Raw genomic sequence first — 20,274 nt, 5'->3', positions numbered from 1 at the left:
CCCAGGATCTTCATCTATTCGTATGATGATGTAATCTCCTGGTTCCAAAGTTGTTACCATGGCAGCAACATCTCATCTGATTAATTACTCTGAAGTTTGTTTGTTTGTTTGTTTGTTTGTTTGTTTGTTTGTTTGTTTTTTGTGGGGGTTCTGTTGCCTTTTTCATTAACCCTTGAGGATGGGCTGATTTTGCTCCAACACACATTTCCCATAAGACACCTGCCTGAATATACTCAGGGCTAGTCCTCAATGGGTTAAGAAATGGCCAAGATGATGCAAGTGAGGACATGACCACATGACCATGGCTCGTCTGGTGGTCAACACTTCATCATATCTGACATTCAAGAACCCTACTTCTGTTGCTCCTTTCCTTTGAGAAATTACCCATTGCAGAACATTTTGTAGTCCATTCTCCTGGAAGCAAAAAGCAACATTCTTTTTATGATGATAAACAATATGAGCAGAATATCACCCAATTCATCTCATTTTCAGCACAAAACAAGTTAACAGCATTATGCCCATACTGATGATACCATATCACACAGACATCTGACAAAAGAATGCTGAGTTAAGGTTTACTCATTGTGCACCTGGCAAGAAATCCATCTACAACAAGAGCTTTTCATTTTGAGGTAAACACACACACACACACACACACACACACACACACACACACACACAAACTAACACTTACAATCACATCTGCACACACATTCTACACCATGAAGATGACCAATACCCCCTCATTCAGTCTCCCCCCCCCCCCACCCACCCCCAACTTCCAAAAGTGGAATGGCCCATAGCAATCATTCTTGTAAAGCTTTTTACAGCAAGGAAGAAAATGCATACAAAATAGTGAGGAGAGGGGGGCAAACACATCCTCAGGAGTAATTTCCTTGAGTTCTCAACAGATTTATCTTTTTCTTCTTCTCCGTCTTTCAGTTTCCTATTTCTCGGCACCTAATCAAGGCAAAAATGGGTCACAATATTCACACCCTCCGGCAGAGGTAGGGCTGAACTGGAAATGGAAAAAAAAATGAACGAAAGGGGGGAAAAGAAAGCAAGGAAGCAACAGGGCATGCATATAGAGATTTTAACCAGAGGTGCTTGACACTCTGAAAATCTACACTTGGGAAGCTCTCAAGTGCTGGACAGAAATGGCCCCTTGCCCAGTAGGGGCAACAAAAATTGCATTGCTCACAGGGGATGCAATTTATGAATCGTTCTCAAAGTGTGCTCAGATGAGGAAAAAGACAACATCCTAATATTTATCTCATCATTTTTTTTTTTTTTTGGATGGGGGGAGGGGGAAGGGGGAGGGGGAGGGGGAGGGGTAGGGGGTATCTAAAGGCATTTACCAGTTACTGAGAGTGAATCACAGCTGTTGAGCTACATTTTTAAGAAACAAATGTACTTTGTAGCTTTTTTATAATTTCTTTCTTCATTATTTCTTTATTTTCTGAGGTAAGGGGGGGGGGAGGGGTGATTGCAGATTGAGTGATTGAGGTACGTTGGGTGGGATGATACTGGGGTTTGGAAATGATGCTTTGTCGGGGGGAAACAATGCTAGAAACAGTCATACGTAAAAACTCTTGATATGTGCCAGTCCATGCGCCGTCACTGATTATCGCACATGACTCAACCCCTCGCTGGTTTTATGATCAGCACGGTTTGGCAAATTCTGAATGATGGCTGTTATTTCATTTTGCGACACAGCTGTCTTTGTCTGTAGCCATAGGTATCAACCAATCACGTCCCAAAATACATAGAATAGAAATGTGAGTTCTCATTAACTTGCACTTTTGCTGCAGTGGAAGACAAAAACAGAACAACAAAACACACACACATACACACACCACAAAAAAAAAATGCTTCGATCAATATTGAAGTCCCATGATTACACCTCATGGTAATTATGGGACGGGGGTGTTCCAAGTCCCCACCAATATCAATTCATGTGACTGAGATGCCATGTGCAGCTCTATGAGAGTCGTCACACAGCCATACTACCATGACATAGATGATATGGGGCGAACTCCCATAGCCTGTAACTGTCCCATTTCAATCATTAGTGATATTCCTTTATTTTCACAATTCTTCATAATAATCCAACCTTATCATGTCATCATTTTAAAGGGTTTCCACAGTTTTCACAGTGGCAAGAAAAGTGAGTTCTGATACCAGCAAAAATGGGAAGTCAATTCACAAGAATGCTCAAGACCTTGATAATGAAGCTCAGTGATAGAGAGAGGAAATATCTGAGGTGATATAATATCAAGTATTTTTCATTCACTGTGGTTGCCATAACGTTTGAGTCCGAGAAAGATCACAGTTTTTTATCTTGTAGCTAAACCATGCCTCTCTGTGAGCATAATGTTTTAGTCATGGAAGACTGTCCAATCACAGCGCCTCTGCAACAGGATGGGACTGCATATGCAGACCTCCCAACCTTTTTGACTGAAAGAAAAGAGCAGTTCCCATAGGAGTGTGTAGGAAAATTATCAAGAAAAATAGGAAACTCCTACTGAAACAAGAGCTAGGAAAGGTAAAAATTAAAATTCTTTCCCCCAAATTCAGAGTGGTTGGGAGGTCTGCACATGAAATATGCTCAAGTCACTTGCAGCAACAGCAAGGTCTCTCTTGATGAGATATCCTTCTTTTGAATTCTTTCCCTACCAACAACATTGGCACATTAACGGCAGACATTCTGGCATGTTACCATCCAAACTATCAATACGTGTAGCAGTTGTTGGCAAATCAATTCTGAAAAAAAATATGACATCAATATTTTCATTTCTTTTCATTTAACTCAGGCTGTGCATACATACGACACACAAACATTTTCCGCCATTTACTACATGCTTCATCAGGACATGCAATAATGCTACGTTTAACTAAAGACCAGTGTGTTTTATTAACGAGTGGCCTCCGTGTTCCCCGAGCCTGCTGTTAATCAATTGTTCTCGACCAATTTCGGCTGGCACAGGCATCGACCAAGGCCATCATTCTGACTGATTTCACCCCAGCTCGATGAGGATGAAATGTGCCACCAGAGAAATCAATGGCCCCAGTGCTCCTTCGGTGATAAAATGATACGTTGTATGCGTCTGCACGGAGTCCGGTTGATTCATACACGAACTGGCTTCAGCACTGTGACTACTGGTAGGCAAACAAAAAGGAAACCAAATTCTGGGCTACATGGCTCTAACTGTTACCAATATGTCTGTGATGGACTCATGCAGCACAATTTTTGTAACCTTTTTATTCTTGAGTTTTCTGGGGGTTTTTTTTAAATCAATTTGAACGGCATCAGCAGAGACTATGGATGACATAAACCATGCATTTCTTTCAAAGTATGATGGTCAAGTAAAAATAATTAAAGACAACTTTTGTATTCTTTGTTTGTGGTCTTAATGCATATGCCCTATGTGATCTTTACTTCAAAAACTTACAAGGGTTACTACCAGTATATAAAAAATTAAGCTGTCCCATTATGGACTTGAAGATTGTGCCATGCTTGGCATTGATGTTTTAACCCGTTGAGGACGAGTCCCGAGTATACTCGGGCAGGTGTCTATCGGAAATGCGTGTTGTAGCAAAATCAAACCGTCCTCGATGGGTTAATGTATGGAGCAGCAAGGGACACCAAATATAAACATTCTCTTATTATTCACATTCTAAATATATAAAAAAAAAGTATTGGCGAGTCATATATATTCTTTCTCTTCTGAGGGACCTGCATGAAATTTCAATGTTGAATTGATATTAAAGGAAAATCCCTTGTGAGTCAGTCCATGCTGTAAGGGCCACATCTGATGTCCAACAAACAACTGTCCCTCTTTTCAATGGTACACGTTCCACTGATGGAATCTGCCAAAAGAGCACATGGTGTATCTAACTTCTTCCTTCTCATGACCTCTGTTTTTGGCTTTACTAGTTTTCCTTTGGGTCTGCTGATGATCATCACCTATCAAATCATTTTAGATTATTCTGCATTGTAAAGAATTTCAAATGGTATTCAGCTAACACCCTGTCTCTCTTGCCTCACATTTCACGTAATTACAGACAACTAACATAATATTGACCAACACTGCTCTATAGTTAACACTAAAATCCACCCTAACATGAAAACAGCCAAATGCTTCAGTGAGAAGTAATTGTCATATACATTATTTAGTAGCACAAAACGTGTGACTTTCATAATGTCTTTTTCAACATCACAAAGGGGAACTACGTAAGAGATTGAACCTACAGACAGTAATGTACCTTCAACTTTTTCCACATCACACCATAACAAAAGCTGACACAAACTCGTCTCCCCTTTCCTATACTATCTCTGTCCCTTCTTCAAGTTATAATTAAAGGTCAGCCAGAGTGTCAGCAAGATGACCAACTACACCTTGGGTTTGATCTTTAACACCTTCTGTGCCATGGACTTTAGACTGTGTGTACAAAGCTATGGAGTTTTCTGTGCCAATCAGCAGTCATAGCAAACAAAGGGTTATAGTTATTTTGCCTATCCCCCCCCCCCCCCATGAACTTAAAATTATCTAAACATGATAATGACTCATAACAAGCACCATGCTTTCTTATTTCCGCTTTGTTCTTACTCTTAATTGGGAAAACACCCTGCCCTCTCCTTATCCGCTATCACAAAGTGTGAACTTCGTAATTGGCGCGGGTCATACATGGCTGGTCACAAACATGGAAACATTGCGCTACGTATGTTATCGTCGCGACAGAATTGCTGAGCATAGCGCGGCAGTAGTATACAGAGCGGTGCAGATGAAAGCTTGTCATCTTGGAGGTGCCAGGAACAATGGAAGGTGGGTGATGGGTAATTAAGCAGCAAAATACTAGTGTGAAGATAAGGTCACATGTGCACATGTGTGAGTGGGTGTGGGTGTGTGTGTGGTGGGGGGGGGGGGGTGTAAGGTATTTTATGTTTTATGTTTAACAGTACATGACAACACAAGGAAACATAATGTGCACCTGCTACCAGACACACAATGTCCCGACAATAGTTTGAAGAATTTCACTGAGCATATCAAGGATAGTAAGTTTTTTGTCCCTTCTATTTCTTTTTACAAGCTATCCCATGTAGGGTAAATATAACCTATAAAACTATTTAAATTAGTATTAGCCCTAGCCTTCTAGAAGTCATAAGAGTGGTGTTGGGAGTACTAACAATATTATCATAAATGATGCAGACAATATCAAATTATCAGTAAATATAGCAAAAATTGCAGCGGTAGTAGAAGTAAAAGTGGTAGTATATGTGACCGTGCACCTCAAAACGAACATAAAGTCGCACACACTGATTTTGCGTGAGGACTGAAAACAAGTGAAATGGGTCAACCTAGCCGAACTTGACTTTTTCATATTTTCTGAAAGAGCGGGTCTTCTTTTACATTGTGCTTAAATTTGGTATCACAAAACGGGCAGGAAAGTGTGTTTTTTTAGCAGTTTATCTCGAATAGTTTTGGTAGAATAGTGTGATTAGGTGTGTCTTTAGAATCCTTTTTTCATTTCTGAAAAACCTTGTCCACATTCTTCACTTTCAACTCTAATAACTTTTGAAAGGATGGTGATACTGCTTTGAAAGTTGGCGTTAATCATGGACAGAATGTTTTGATGAGGCCTGCTTAATTTCAGTTTAATCTGATAATCCCTTCATTGTTGTTACTCTAGTGGTTTACTTCCTGTTTTTTGTCCCATTCATCACACAGCCAGCACGGTTTGGTAAAGATTAAGCGCTTGAATAGACACTGTACTTCAGAGCCTCTATTCTCAGTTCACACTTTTCCCGAGTTTGTGCTTTCTTTCCAATATTTAGATAGGTTAGGAGAGTCCATTTGATTTGAGTTATACATCATTTTAAAGCTTAAAGTCTGTTCTTTCAGAATATGGTCTTAACTAAAAATTCTTGTCTGGGGACTTTTTGTTTGTTTTGAGGTGCACTGTCACATATGCTCACATACATGATTGTCTATACATATACCAAGAGGAAGGGGTAAAAAAAAAGTTGTCTGTTTTCATTCAAGATATTATCTGTACCCAGTTATCTTCATTTCTCCATGCCAACACTTTCAAAATCATTCTGACCATCAAGCAGCTAGGCTTGTCTCATCAACATTCCTGTCCGCTCTGTTTTCCGTCTCTCATTCAGAATGTGCCCTATCACTTCTCCCCCCAAGAATGTCTAAAAACTGCCCTACATACCAGGATAAAAATGATATCAATCTTGGCTGCATTGGCATTAGCTTGGTAATCATCTGCTCTGTCACTTTTCAAGTATTTTCTGCATTATTTTTAAAGAAAAAATATCAATAGCAATTACCCTATACTATCCCTGTATATGTATTGCTATTCCAAATATACATGTACATGCGTATGTGAGTTGGTGCACACAGAAGCACAAATACATACAAAAAACGAAAATATACATATACATACAATGTACAACATACATACAGGTATATGTGTGTGTGTGTGTGTGTGTTTGTGTGTGTGTGTGTGTGTGTGTGTGTACAATGTACATGAGTGAGTGTATATGGATACTGAGGGCATACAGAAGCATCCATATATGAATTGTGGGGCATAAATTATTGGTAATACCAGCCAATAAAATTCCTATCATTGGAAAAGGGAGGCATAGACTGGATGCGAGGCAAGCGCTTGTGGCAGAAGCCCGCTCGCATAACTCGTCGTTAAAAATCGCATTAATGGCTGATCTGATCTAATCTCGCTGCACATAAATTAGCATGGTATGCCAGAAAATATTTTCCTTTGCTTTACATGTTACACTGAATTGTCAAAGCTCAGCCCATAACCATCTTAAAGAATTTGTATTTGGATAAAGCTGAACATAAGAAATTGTGATGATGATGATAATAATAATAATAGTAATAGTAATAATAATAATAACAATAATAATAATAATAATAATAATAATAATAATAATAATAATAATAATAATGATAATAATAATAATAATAATAATAACAATAATAGTGATACTACTACTACTACTAAAAATAATAATAATAATAATAACAATAATAATAATACTAATAATAATAATGATAATAATACCACGAACATGGGCATAAAGATTATAAAGTGTTGGCCACAGACGGTTTAAATAGCCATACACATTTATTTCTAGACAAAAACATTGAAACATTTGTCGGATAAGTTGTGACACATGAGAAAAGTTCTACAAAAAAGAGAGAAATACATGAAGCTGAAAAGTACATGAGCAGCTTCTGTCTAAGAGCCATGATGAAAAGATTTCAAAGTACAAGGAGTTTTATCAAAGAGAGATCCGAAAATAGTCTCTTCTCCAAAGCACAATTGATGAAATGATACATTCATTCCCAATGAAGGGACAAAACCTTCGGTAACATGATGCACATGTCGTATGTATCGTTGGAATAATAATGTAAGCGCATGGCTCAATTCCATGTTTGTGTCATCTTTTGAGGGGCTTTTTTTGGTTTGTTTGTTTTTTTCCCCTTTTGACGTTGGAATGATTGCACATTTCTCCACCGCACAATTTCCTATCTGTGATTGCCTTGTTCGGGACAGGAAATTTGATTGCGGCCATGGATCTCCCCCCTGCAACCAATCCAACACACCACTTTCGCCCCACCATCCAACGTGACCGCTTCCCCCCATTTTCCCCTCCGTCGTCCTTTCGGCTCATCCCCACACAAAGTCAGATTGATCGGCCCCCATTCCAGCCACAACAAAGGCACTTAAGAATTGAATGCTTTTAGATAGCTGTATCATCTGCAATATATATGATATGGTTACATGTATACTCAAACATATATATACTTGTAGCCAATGCAGTAATGTTCATTTGCTGGTATAAATCAAGTGCCCACAAACCTATGCATTCAGTCACAGAGAAACACAGACGGATGAGACAAAGAAATTTAGTATGCACATGGATAGACAGACATACTGGAAAAAAAAATTATGGAAGAAAATGCAAGTAACCCCTCCTCCTCCTCCCTCCCCCCCCCCCCCCCATGAAACAGACAAACAACGCCCCCCCCCCCAAAAAAAAAAAAATAAAATAAAATAAAAAAAAAATAAAAATAAAAAAAATAAAAAATGCACAAGCACAAAAAAATATGGATGCTGTAATGTGCATGAAAGATCTTTAAATTCTGGTGATTTGAACTGTCTTTGCAGTAGTATATAGTCATTTGTGTTAAGGAGTAGCATACTGCAAAAATGCTTGAGGATAATAGAATAAAGACTTAAGAATGTTATTTAGTAGATAGATTTTTTCAACAACTGCTAAAAAAATAGTTTGCAACAGTGTGGAACATAGATGGAAGGTGAAGACCAACACCTCCAATAACAAACAAATAAACAAATATACAAAAAAAGGCCAGAGGACGTTCCACCGATGCCGAAGCATTAGCAAGTCCGATAGGGGGTGTGGATGTCACCCTCCGTGAGTGTGTTTGGAAGGATGTGGTGTCAGGCCAGAGAATCTAGTGTCAGCTGTGCCTCTGGGTCGGGGCAGGCTAAGGTTGCCAGGTACAGTATATAATATCACCTTCTGAAAGGAATCCCTTTGACCGACTGCCTAATCCACGGCAAGATTTCCTCGTGGTATGGCTTTTGGGAGGATCTTGAAGCCGGCTTCTCTGCAGGTTTAAAAAGTTCCTAGAGCAAATGAGTTTTAGTTTTTTTCCCCTTTTTTGAATCAATACCTCCACGAGTGAAGTCCTTTCTGGCAGTGGTTCTATCTTGTATCCTTGCACATCAGATTCAAACCTTTTTTTTTATCCAGGTTGATTATGCATTTGCAGTAGAGAGAGTCAAAAGTAATTGTAGACTAACGGAAATTAGATTTGTAGTCAGTTATGACCCATTACCCCACAGACTAATAGAGTAACAGAGCATAAATTTTGTGACTGAATTTTTCGGCACTTCTTAAATTTTCAGACTCTCAAGTTTTCCACTGAAATAGAATACATGCCAGTTTACCAACATGAAAAGTTTATGTAAATGAAAACTGGCCACTTCAGACAAAGTTGGTGAAAATCAGCTTGGAAGTTGAAATAATAGTCGACCAAGAAATCTGGCAGTTAAAACACAATAAAGCTATTCAGAATGGCACAGCAACATGCTCAATGGAAACCAAGAAGTTTATTTTTTTAATTCTTTTTCATCACTTTGAAATACAAAAACATTAAGATGATAAATTGTGATACCTCAAACTAACTTTGAAAAATATTTTAGATAAACCTTTTATGGACAGATGTCTATTTTGTTACTTTCAGTCAAATCAAATTAGTTTGTTGTTGTCTTGACAGCATGATCACTAGTCACTGCTAGTTTTAACTCTACCAGTATCCAATCAGGTGGGAAAGTTTTTTATCATTGGCAGCCACATCCCTCACACTAGTCATCAGCCCAGGCAAAAACTAGGTCATAACACATGTGGTCTTTACAATATTACTGGCAGTTTTGCAACATCAAAGAGATTTCTAAGCACCCAATGGTCATAATGTAGGTGAGTTTGCTCAAATCTGTCCACTATTCCCTCCCCCTTTGTGTGTTTAATGGTTGTCTTCCATAACAATGCTATAATTCCCATTGCAAGGAAAAAACAAACAAACAAACAAACAATAGACATTTAATGGATGATTTCATTCCCACAATCTAGCTAAAATACAGATCAATATTGTCGATTTGGGAGATGGAAATCAAATTGAAAATTGCTAACTTTCAATGAACTGCAATCTGTTTCAGAAAAGACGATGCTTGGGACTGTGCAATAAAAGAAAACAAATGTTTATGATGAATTTTCACTTAGTGTAACCACGAGATAGGGGGGAGAAAGTGAATGTAATGCAATGAAATGAGGTGGATTTGGGAGAGAGTAGCCTATCAACAAATTTTAATACTCTTATCTCTGATGAAAGTAGTCTGTGGTCATCATGAATGGGGAGGCAATTGGGGGGAAAAATATACATATAGCCCAAACCATTATTCGTACTGATTGCACGATGATAGCCACAACAATGGGACTCTAAGTCAGTAATCAAACATCATCATTCAAAAGGGCATTATACCCAATTCCTCACCAACCAGGCGGAGATAGAGAAAAGGGGGGATGGACAATGGAGTGGTTTTTTGTTTTTTTTTAACAAAAAAAAAAGGGGGGCGGATGAGGTAATATGGAGATGCACTTTCCCATCAGATTTCGGTGATTGTGTTCTCAGAGGTCCTCGCCACGTGCCCCGGATGAACGACCGCCCATAAATGGGATTACGCGGCTTAGTCATTTTAGCGCTTTGTGTCGTGTGTTTGCCCACCGTGCGAGCATGTGTTATTGGCCCCAGCGTAGGCATTTGATTGGGTGCTGGGCTTAATAGTGCATAGTAAAGTCGCAAGACTCCAGTGTTGAAAGTCCTGTTTGATTATATTTTTTTCCCTCTCTCATATTCTCTCTCTCTCTCTCTCTCTCTCTCTCTCTATCTATCTCTGGCTTTTATCATTTAATTGAAATTAGTGTCCAGGGTCAGCTGGGAGCATGATCAAATATTACTTGTCATAGCAGTGTGTAATTAGTTGGCAAATGCAGGCAGGAGGCAGTGGTACGAGTTTAACCCACTGCATACCACGAACAGGTGAGCCATGTATTGACCCTATAGGAAATCAAATACCCTAGCGCCAGTAGTGATGAGTGGTGCTACTCAACCACATTGACTTTTTTTCTCATTTCTTTCTCATTCCTCTCAACTTTCTTGTGAATATATTGACTTGCCACACTGCTGCCTTGTATATTTTTTTTTTGAGTGATAATCTAAAATTCATGAGTTTATGACGAGACAGTCGCTGTATGACTTGTCATTATAGACCTCCAAGGTTACAGAGAGGACAACCCACCTGTGCAAAGGGCTCGAGGAAATATTTCGACGTCAGACAGACATCTTGGCCTCGCATTTTTCCTAGTACCATGACTAATCAACATCGTTGAATAATACATGGACAAAGAAAATGAATGAAAAGAGAAAAAAATATGATATGAGCTAGCTTGATCTCACGCAGCTACTTATAGATGCCAATTAAGGTGCATGAGCAAGACGGTTGGCATTAATTATTTGTGGAATTATTTCTTGTCAATCCATATTACGGTGGCTTTGTAGATCTGTGCCAGCATTTCCAATGCATCTGCTTCATAGTGCGCCACTCTTTGTCACTGCCAAACCCTTTGTTGATGATCAAGATCGCATCTGGATTCCTCAATGAACTTGAACCCAAGGCCACGCTTCAATTACAGAAAGAGAATCGCAATGATCGAAAGTTGAGACAAATGCAGTAAACTGAATGCAACCTCTGATAGATTTTCATGTGCTGTTGACACATTACCACTGAGCCAACAATTTATGGGGTTAATTTCTCACATACGATGTACTTCATATGTTTTCGAATAAAGCAGAGTTTCTTCGTAACTGTGGGTGTCTGACAAGAAAAAAAACCAAAACCAAACCAAAACAAAACAAAACAAAAAAACTTATCCTCCAGCTCTCTGCTACAGTCTTTTGGCCGACAGTCCATCCCACACCATCCTTGACTCCTGACACAAATAGGTTTCCATTGATTTTTCATTAGTAGCACAGTACTGAAAGAGTATGTTAACTTTAAATGTCCTCATAGTCCAATAAATTACCTCTTTGTGTGCAATGGTGTATTAAGGCCTATTGTGTATCTCATCATTCTAAGACTGTAACATGCACAAGCACCTTTGGAAAACATTCCATTTTTCAAAGCCATGTAACTTTTTATAGAAGCATTTGTGCTATGAGTTAAGTACAGCAAAATTGTAGAGAAAATTGCAAGTGTTGCTGTGATGTGAATCCTATGACAGAACTATGGCTCTAATTTGTCTTGAAACTGGCAAGTATTCAAAACACAACCTCTAAACAGACTACAAAATTGCATTCTCGGTCATGATTACACATGCTTTCATGAATAGGTCTAGGAGGCAGGACTTTTTGAAGGCAAACCTCAACAGAAACCAGAATATACTAAAAAAATCCCTATGGAACACCACTATTCATTCACCATGCACGGCAAGATGATGCGCGAGGAATGAAATCGTGCGTGACGATTTCACTGCACTGTGGCATATTGCGATTTATTGATTGGTTTGCGAGCAGTTGTGAGTGGAGCAAAATATGCAAAGTTGGCAAGCCGTTGACTTGTGTTGGGCATGCGAACATGGCTAACAAAGGGTTAGCATGTTTAGGTTTCAATTAGCCATCTTGTAATGGCCATCTACATTACAGTCACATGAGCACAGACTAGTAAATTTGCTGATGGGATTAGCATAAATTTCCCCTATACACCTACATGGCAAAGGTATCTCACTCGCTAACCCTTTCAACACTGAGATATCTGTCCACTGGTGCAAGTGAGGTAACTTGTCCGTGTATTCAAGATGTTCTCTCGTATCTCATTTCACTTTCATTCAGAATGGTAAGGAAGAGAGCAGATCAATACATGAAGTCTGGTGTGAGTTACAGATTTGCATGAATCGCAGGGGGCCGCGGGACTCGTAATCCCGTTAGCAGTCATGTCGGCTCATAATTGACTGGCTTGCCGTTTTCAAAGTGATAATCAAGCCCTTCTCCTAATCCTGTTTTTGCATCAACCCGACTCCAAAATGATGACCATTTTCATGTGCCCCTCTCTTCAGTCATTTCGCCCACTCTGCTCTTTCATCCAGCTTAACATCTTCTTTTTCATGTTTCTCCCTAATCTATTTTAAAGTACTTCTATTTCAAAGGGGAGAACAAGACTTTGTAAGTCAGCACAAGGACTTTTTTAACTATCTTTTTTTTAAAAGCCCTAGAGTTCTAAACAGGCATTACTCCATTTCTGATTCCTAGAAATTTGTTGCAAAGTGGCTGAGCCTTTGCAACCACAACTTCATTCTCCTTAAATCTCATCATTCCTTCCTCCTCCTGAACTATCCCCTCATCTTCTACTTCTACCATCTCATTCGAAAAGATGGCAGATGACTTATTAACTGCCAATTCCAGACGGAGACAAACATGATTTCTGAGTGATCTGTGTGGCTGCTGAAATAAGTGATTTTGGAGAAAATTTTGCTGATGCTGACCCACTTCTGATCTGCAGGATTTTCAAACTTAAAGCAAATATTATCATACTAGTGTTTTTTTCTAACTCAATGCACCCCCTCCCTATCTCTATCTCTCTTTGCAAAATCTATTAGTGGCATAATCATCCAGAATTTTCATGGCAATTTTGACAGCAGTAGGATGAGAAATGGCAATCATAACTGTTCAAGGATCAGTAAAAGTCAGAGAAGATGATGCACTGATTGTCGACATATTGCACAGGCATGCAGAGTTGAAACTCTTCATAGATACAGCACGTTCACGTAAACCTATGAAAGGCATCACCAAGGAGCCTCGGGGTACTCTGACACTGTCAGCCATCTCCCATGCACCAGATCTCACACCACAGGATGGATGAGCGGTGTAATTCTTGCCGACAGAGCACAGAGGGCTTTGAAGACACTACAAATGCTTATGTGCCGGAGGAGGAACCCACGTCAGGCGGTAATACGCAAGTGGAAGGTGAAGGATAACAATTGGGTAAAGGAGGATTTGCGACAGGTGGAAGTGAGGGTTGCCTTGGTAACCCATTTCTTACTGGAATTGGGTTTGCTGTGTGTTCATTCTATGGGAAATGTAGATGTCTCATCACAGATAGGTTATCATCTACAAAGAGATTGATAGAAATAAATACATGTACATGTGAATGCTGCTGAAGCTGATGATGATTGGAACGATAATGATGATGGTGGTGGTGGTGGTGGTGGCAATGAAAATGCTGATGGATAACTGCCGCTTGAGCAACGACCCTATTTGCAATGATGCGACAAGACAGTGATAATGAAGAGGATGATGCTGTACATGGATAGAGATGATACTGGTGGTGATGATGATGATGATGGTGGTGGTGATGGCAACGAAAACGCTGAAGGATAACGGCCGCTTGAGTAACGACATTAATTGCGATGATGCTATAAGATATCAATAATGAAGAAGATGATGTTGTGGATAGAGATGATACTGGTGGTAATGATGATGACGATGATATTGCATGAATGTGGTTTCATCTGCTACCAATGATGGTGGTAATAGTGAAAGTGGCAAAGTTTATGACAATCATAACAATGAAGATATAACATAGAGTTGGTGGTAACAATAGCTAAAACCCACTCTGTCATAACTGCATGCCATGAAATATGCTAGCATCAACAAACACGACCCCACCTACAGGACCATTGAGTTCACCTATTCCTATTCCTTATAAAAATCTAAACATGAAGATGGCTCAGGGTTTTGACAAGAACACAGTGTTTGTTTGATGCAACTTGTTCCTGTTGCTATTTTTTCCCCTCCCATTTGCTTCAGTTTGAGGAAAGGTCTTCATATATGTAGACACACAAAAAAAAAAACAAAAAAAAACGGCATAGTTCAGTCAGATTGCAAATCAAGCAGAAAGTGATTAAATCAAATGAGAGTTGACTTCTTGCAGTCATGTTTGGCACAACTTTAGTCACAGTTTACTCGAGAACCAATATTTGTCACTCTATCATCATTGGGAGGGGAAGCATAGCATGTGTTGCAACAATTGGAGGATCAAATGATATAACCAATTATGTTTCTGAAAACAAATATCTGTCAGTATCCATATGTCAAACAACAAGAGCTGCTGCCAGAATAAATAATTTGGTCTACACATACCCAATTAGCAGTCTTTATCTCCTGAAACATGGAGTCAGTCTACAGATGATGAGATTGATATATACCATGGGGCTTGATACAATTTGTCTTGGTGATTGACGGTGACATTTCGATGATCGGCAGTGAAGAGCTTTCGGGCTTCATTATCGAGCAATTGAGGCATATTAACTGCCATGCTTTCTAAAGCAATGAGTATAGCCATGTCCATGGTAAAATGCCAAAGACGAATCTAACCAAATGTCATTATCTAATTGGATGCTATCTTGAGAGCAAGCACGCTGCTATACAGTGGCTTTGCATTCAGGCTAGACTAGCGTATAATGTAAATATATTAAAATACATAACATTAATTTCATATTCTCAGTAGTCTTACTCTTTCAGACCTCACACACAAACCTGCTCCACAATGAGTTACAGTCTGTAATAGCCTCAAAACATGCACAATTCTTTGACCCTGTTTAGAGTACAATATGTAGGGCATATGCAACCACATGTTTACTGGATTTAAAGTACAGATATCTCCTCATTTTTCAAAGGATTTTGTTGTACGAGAAGTACAAATCACTGATGGCCATATTTCATGCAATATTCATTCCCCTGATAACATCAATGAGTTTTGGGGCAATATTAGAGATAAACAGAGGAAAGGCAATGACATATAAGTTGCATTCTATTCATTTTCCTTCATCAGAAGACTAACACACACTGCTTCATTCCATTGATTTGGAACAATACATCCATTACCATAGTTTAAACTGCTCAAAATGGCACTGTCATTCCAAAACATTCAAATGTTTCATAATGACACATTCACACTATGATTTTTCAACTGTTTAAAGGGGCATTGCAGACAATTTTCATAATTTCACATCATGTAGTACAGAAATCAACAGCTCCGGGTATAGATTTGTGGAATTTATTGTGGTGCCTGAGCAGAGAAATTAATACTCTGAAAACCTCAAACAAATTACACTGAACAAAGGCGATGACACAGGAGCCTCACATATTTCAGAAATCTAGCAATGTAATTCCATTACAATACTGCGTGCCTAAACAAGCTCACCTGTGAAGAATCTATGTATGCCTTCTTCTTTTGTTCTGCTTCCTTGAGCCCCTACTCATACTGTACATTCTTGTTGTGAGGTGGCCATGTCATCATCCTTGTTCATTGTAATTTGTTAAAAATTTTGAAACCGCTCCTATTCCTCATCCCAATCACTTCATATTTTGAAACTCTGCACCCAGTGTAACCAATTCATAGTTGCTCATAATTATGTAAAATTCTGAAAATCATCCAGAGGTCTCCTTTAAACATGATACGTTCACACTCTCACCTTCACCCCTTCCTAAACTGCCCATTCACGCCCTCGCATTCCAGTTGTTCCTTGAGGGCACATTCACACTGTCACCTTCACATTCACACAACATTCTCAGTGTAGTCCCTACCTTCTTGATCTTCTGGTTGTTCTTGTCCCATTTCCAGAGCATGACCGCCATTTTGTATTTCAGCTTGCGAGGCCAACGGAGCCGAATGCCGCACGGCATGAAGCTAGCTTTTTGGAGGGAAAAAACAACCGGGGCGATCCACTCTCAGACAATAATTCCAATTGGCATAGCAACGATGGCGCCGTTATAGGACACTCTCAGCAACTGAGTATCATATCGTTCTGTCTCCTGGATGGATTTGAATTGACGGCAACTGAGTAGAAATGATTCCGTTCGGAACAAAGTTGCTGATTTCAGAAATCGATTCCGCCAGATGCTTTCAGTGCACTCAACATCAACCACTTAATTGAGGATACCACAAGTACTTCTTCTATTTAGAGGTGTGTGCTTTGCCTTAAGACTGATGTCACAGCTTGCTGCTCACTCTTTATGTTCACGTACCTCTACCGATAGAGGTCAAAGTCACTTCGAACGGCCAGTGCTCCCTTCGCTATATATATGTCAATACAGGAAGTGACCATAGCTTTTAATTTTCTGCCAAAGATGCAAATACGTCCACTTTGATCACAAGGCAGCTTTTTTTTCCTTTTTTTTATGAAGGGTTACGTGATGACAGATTTCTAGGTACTGGTTGCCATTAGTAACACACCTATCAACATCTGGACACAACAGCAAAGATGATGTTCATCCCGCGTGTAATGCAGCATATAATACAATGATAATTCATAAAACATATGTGATCCAACGGCACTGTCGACAGTCGATATTGTGCAGCTCAAATTTCATCTCCGGTTTGGTCCCTCAGTCAATGTTTCCAACTACTGAAACTGTCAATCATACTGGTGTATACATCACACAGGCATCTTAGCAAGGGGGTCATATATTTCTGGCGGGGTGACAAGCTGCTGAAGCTGCTGCCTGCTGCTTTATTATTTTTCTCCTCGTAATCACTGTGCATGCAAACGCTGTGATCAATTAGTGGTTACATCACAGTCGGAATGTAGACCCCTCGATTTCTCAAAGTCAGGGTAACAGTAGTTCATTCTGGTGTCCAAGCACTATCTTGTTGATGATAAGGTTGAGCCAATGAGTAAATAGAAGTGACTACTAGTTGTGATAACTGATTTCTGCTCTTCTTGTTTTGTTTTGTATATATTCACTGCAGTACTGATCTCTCTGTCTCCAGGGACTGGTGTATATCAAATATTGGGAATAAAAGCTCTGTTCATTTTCTTGACTCCTCTTGACAATGACTTTCATATATTTTTCAATAATAGAGCAATAAAAGAGTGCGAAAATGGTTGGTGTAATCTCCCAGAGAAATAGCTTTAAAGGTAAATAGTTGGGGGCGATGTTTGGAAGATAACATACAGAGGGTGCAACAGTTACCCCCTTGGGTAAACAGGGGAGCAGGTGCTAGTCCATTTATGGCACAAATTTGTTGATGCAAACACAAGGTACAGCTGCTGGTCTTGCGATAAGCAGCATAAAATTTGATGCGGTAGAACATACATTTGAGGTAGTTTAAACGTCTGCTAGAAGAATTAAAAACTATTCACGGACTTGATTGCATCACAATGTTTGGTCCACTCATTCACAGGAATGTTGCGGGAAATATATGTTCTATCTTTCCGAGTTACTCAGCCACTTTGCTCCGTTATACAACAAGCAAATTATTTCTATGGAAGTATATAATTTCTAGCATGATATCATTGTATGCATTTGATATAGATAGGCACATGAATCACAATCACTCCTATTCAGCTGAGTTAAGCTCCATTCATTTTGTTTCGTTAGTCCCACTTTAAAATCGGTTTATTCAGCATGTTCCAAAATCAAAGAAATGTGCTCTGGTCAATACGAGGCAAATGTATGTCTCATCTGAGGTAGAAACACACTGAAAAACAGCTGCATCAACTCTATGTTCGAAGCCACATTCCCGCAATGTGTACACAATATGTATTATCTATCCCTGCTGTATCTCTCACTTGCTAGCACATGCTGTCTGGAGCCACCAAAAATATGACGAGAGCCCTTCTCCCGCTCTGCCCCCTCTTAGCCACTCTGAGAGATTCTGACCGCTTCAAATTAGCCCCCGCATATCATGAATTCAAATTCATCTCCCTCCCATCTCTCGGCTTTCACCCCCTTACAACAGGATGCATTCCCCTGCTTGGAAGAAGAAGCGCTCGCTCACGTTGCTAAATGCCAAGCCTCAATAGCGAGAGGTATAATCCTGTTAACCGTACACGGGGAGAGAGAGAGAGAGAAAGTTGGAGGGAGAGAGGGGAAGAGACAGGAGAGAAAAAGAAGCTCAATTTAAATGCAAGCTGTCACAACAACAACAAATCACCCACTATGTTGTGCAGTTTTGCTGTGGCAATTAGGGTAAAATCAAAGATTTCTTCCCCTTATCCCCTCTTAATGTATTGGTGAGACACAAGGCAGCATTTCTACAGTGCATCAAGTGGTAATGGGAGAGAGAGGTTCAGGTTTTGTTTCTGTTATTACAAAACTTCCCCACGCATACACTCTTCCCTTGCTGCAGATTGCTTGCAGTATTTTTCTCCCACTTTTCCTATACCTCTACTCCCACTCCTCTACATGTGTAATTCTTCTCAAATTCTACATGTGACAGACACCAGATTTTTTTTCCTATATGATATTTTCTTTTCCCCAGGGACTTGTGTGGGCTGCAAATAATGCCTGTCTCTTGACTGTGTCAATAGTCACTGAAATGTTTTCCCCAGAATCCAGGACAGGCAACGCGGCAATGATTACAGCTGCGAGTAATGTGCTTCTAAAATCATGTGTACAGGCCACGTACGTAGGTGTGCAATGCCAGGCGTACATACACACTTGCACACAAACACAGGTACACACAGATGCAGACTGAGAATGTTTTCCCTCTAATTCCGATGCGATTCCAATTATATTCCAGCTAGAGTCGCTGTCATATGCGATTCCTTCTCGGTCACTCTAGCCAGCACCTGGAGGTGTTATCCAATAGACAGATCCCTTCTCTTCTGTTCATTTATCTTTTTCCCTCAAACGCTCTGAAGCTGTCGCGGGGTACGCTCAATTTACACAAGATTGTGGGTTAGCGTTTTGACACCAAGATGCACGGAATATCCCTGTCGCGGAGGAAAATATACTATGAACAGCTAGTAGCAGTAAGTTGACAATGGGAAAAGTGGCACAGTTTCTTAAGCTGCATCACACTTGGCAAACATTTTCATCACTGTTACCATTCCGATATTAGGTTACAATGTCTCCACATCACGCTGTCCTATTTTTTCTAATCACGCTTAAATGTCATCAATTTCTTCTTCACAGATACTCCCAGTCAGTCCACAGCTAATTATCTCTCTTTGTTTTTTATGCAAATCCACACGAAAAAGTGAATACATGTATATCCATGAGATGAAAGTAGACCTAAAACCGATGGAATGGTAGATGAGCGACGCAGATATCAAACTGGGTGATTAAATCCGCGTTCCAGCAAAATGTCGCCGAGGCACATCACAGAGTCTTGTCAAAGACTTCAAGAGAAATTCCAGAAGATGCCCACAAAGATCTATTATTTTAACAAAATATCACGCAAAAATCTTCTGTTTTCCACACTCGTAAAGTCGTTACATCGATAACTTCTTAGTACCTTCAAGAGTCTATGTCCATGTGCAGATGTAAACATATAACACTCTTTTCTTGATGATATATATGTTTCTCTCTGCTGCTACTGACTATACAAAAAAATACACCACTCCACCACAGCAGGTACAGTTCAGAAGTGATTGAACGGTTGAAAGCAGAGAGCATATATATATCTCCTCCGCCACTCTGCACTTGTGGCTAAGGCCAAGCCGTAAACCGAGAGCACACACATACACACACACACACACACACACAATTGGCTTCACTTCTACCGTAGATGTGAGCATATGAACTGGGGCATATTGCATCCTTGTGTGCATGTGTGTGTGTGTGTGTGTGTGTGTGAGTGTGTGTGTGT

General features: G+C 39.7%; 1 pseudogene; it reads right to left on the bottom strand.

Moving 5' to 3' along the window:
• LOC139744113 (neuron navigator 2-like) overlaps window positions 1-16,446 on the bottom strand; it is a 367,146-nt pseudogene extending 350,700 nt beyond the window's left edge.
• Between the last annotated feature and the right edge of the window lie 3,828 nt (window positions 16,447-20,274).

Source organism: Diadema antillarum, unplaced genomic scaffold (assembly GCF_040938485.1).
Source record: "Diadema antillarum isolate AM-2024a unplaced genomic scaffold, OU_Dant_1.0 seq00001137_RagTag, whole genome shotgun sequence".
Classification (NCBI taxonomy): Eukaryota; Metazoa; Echinodermata; class Echinoidea; order Diadematoida; family Diadematidae; genus Diadema; species Diadema antillarum.
This window is presented reverse-complemented; position numbering and strand designations above follow the sequence as displayed.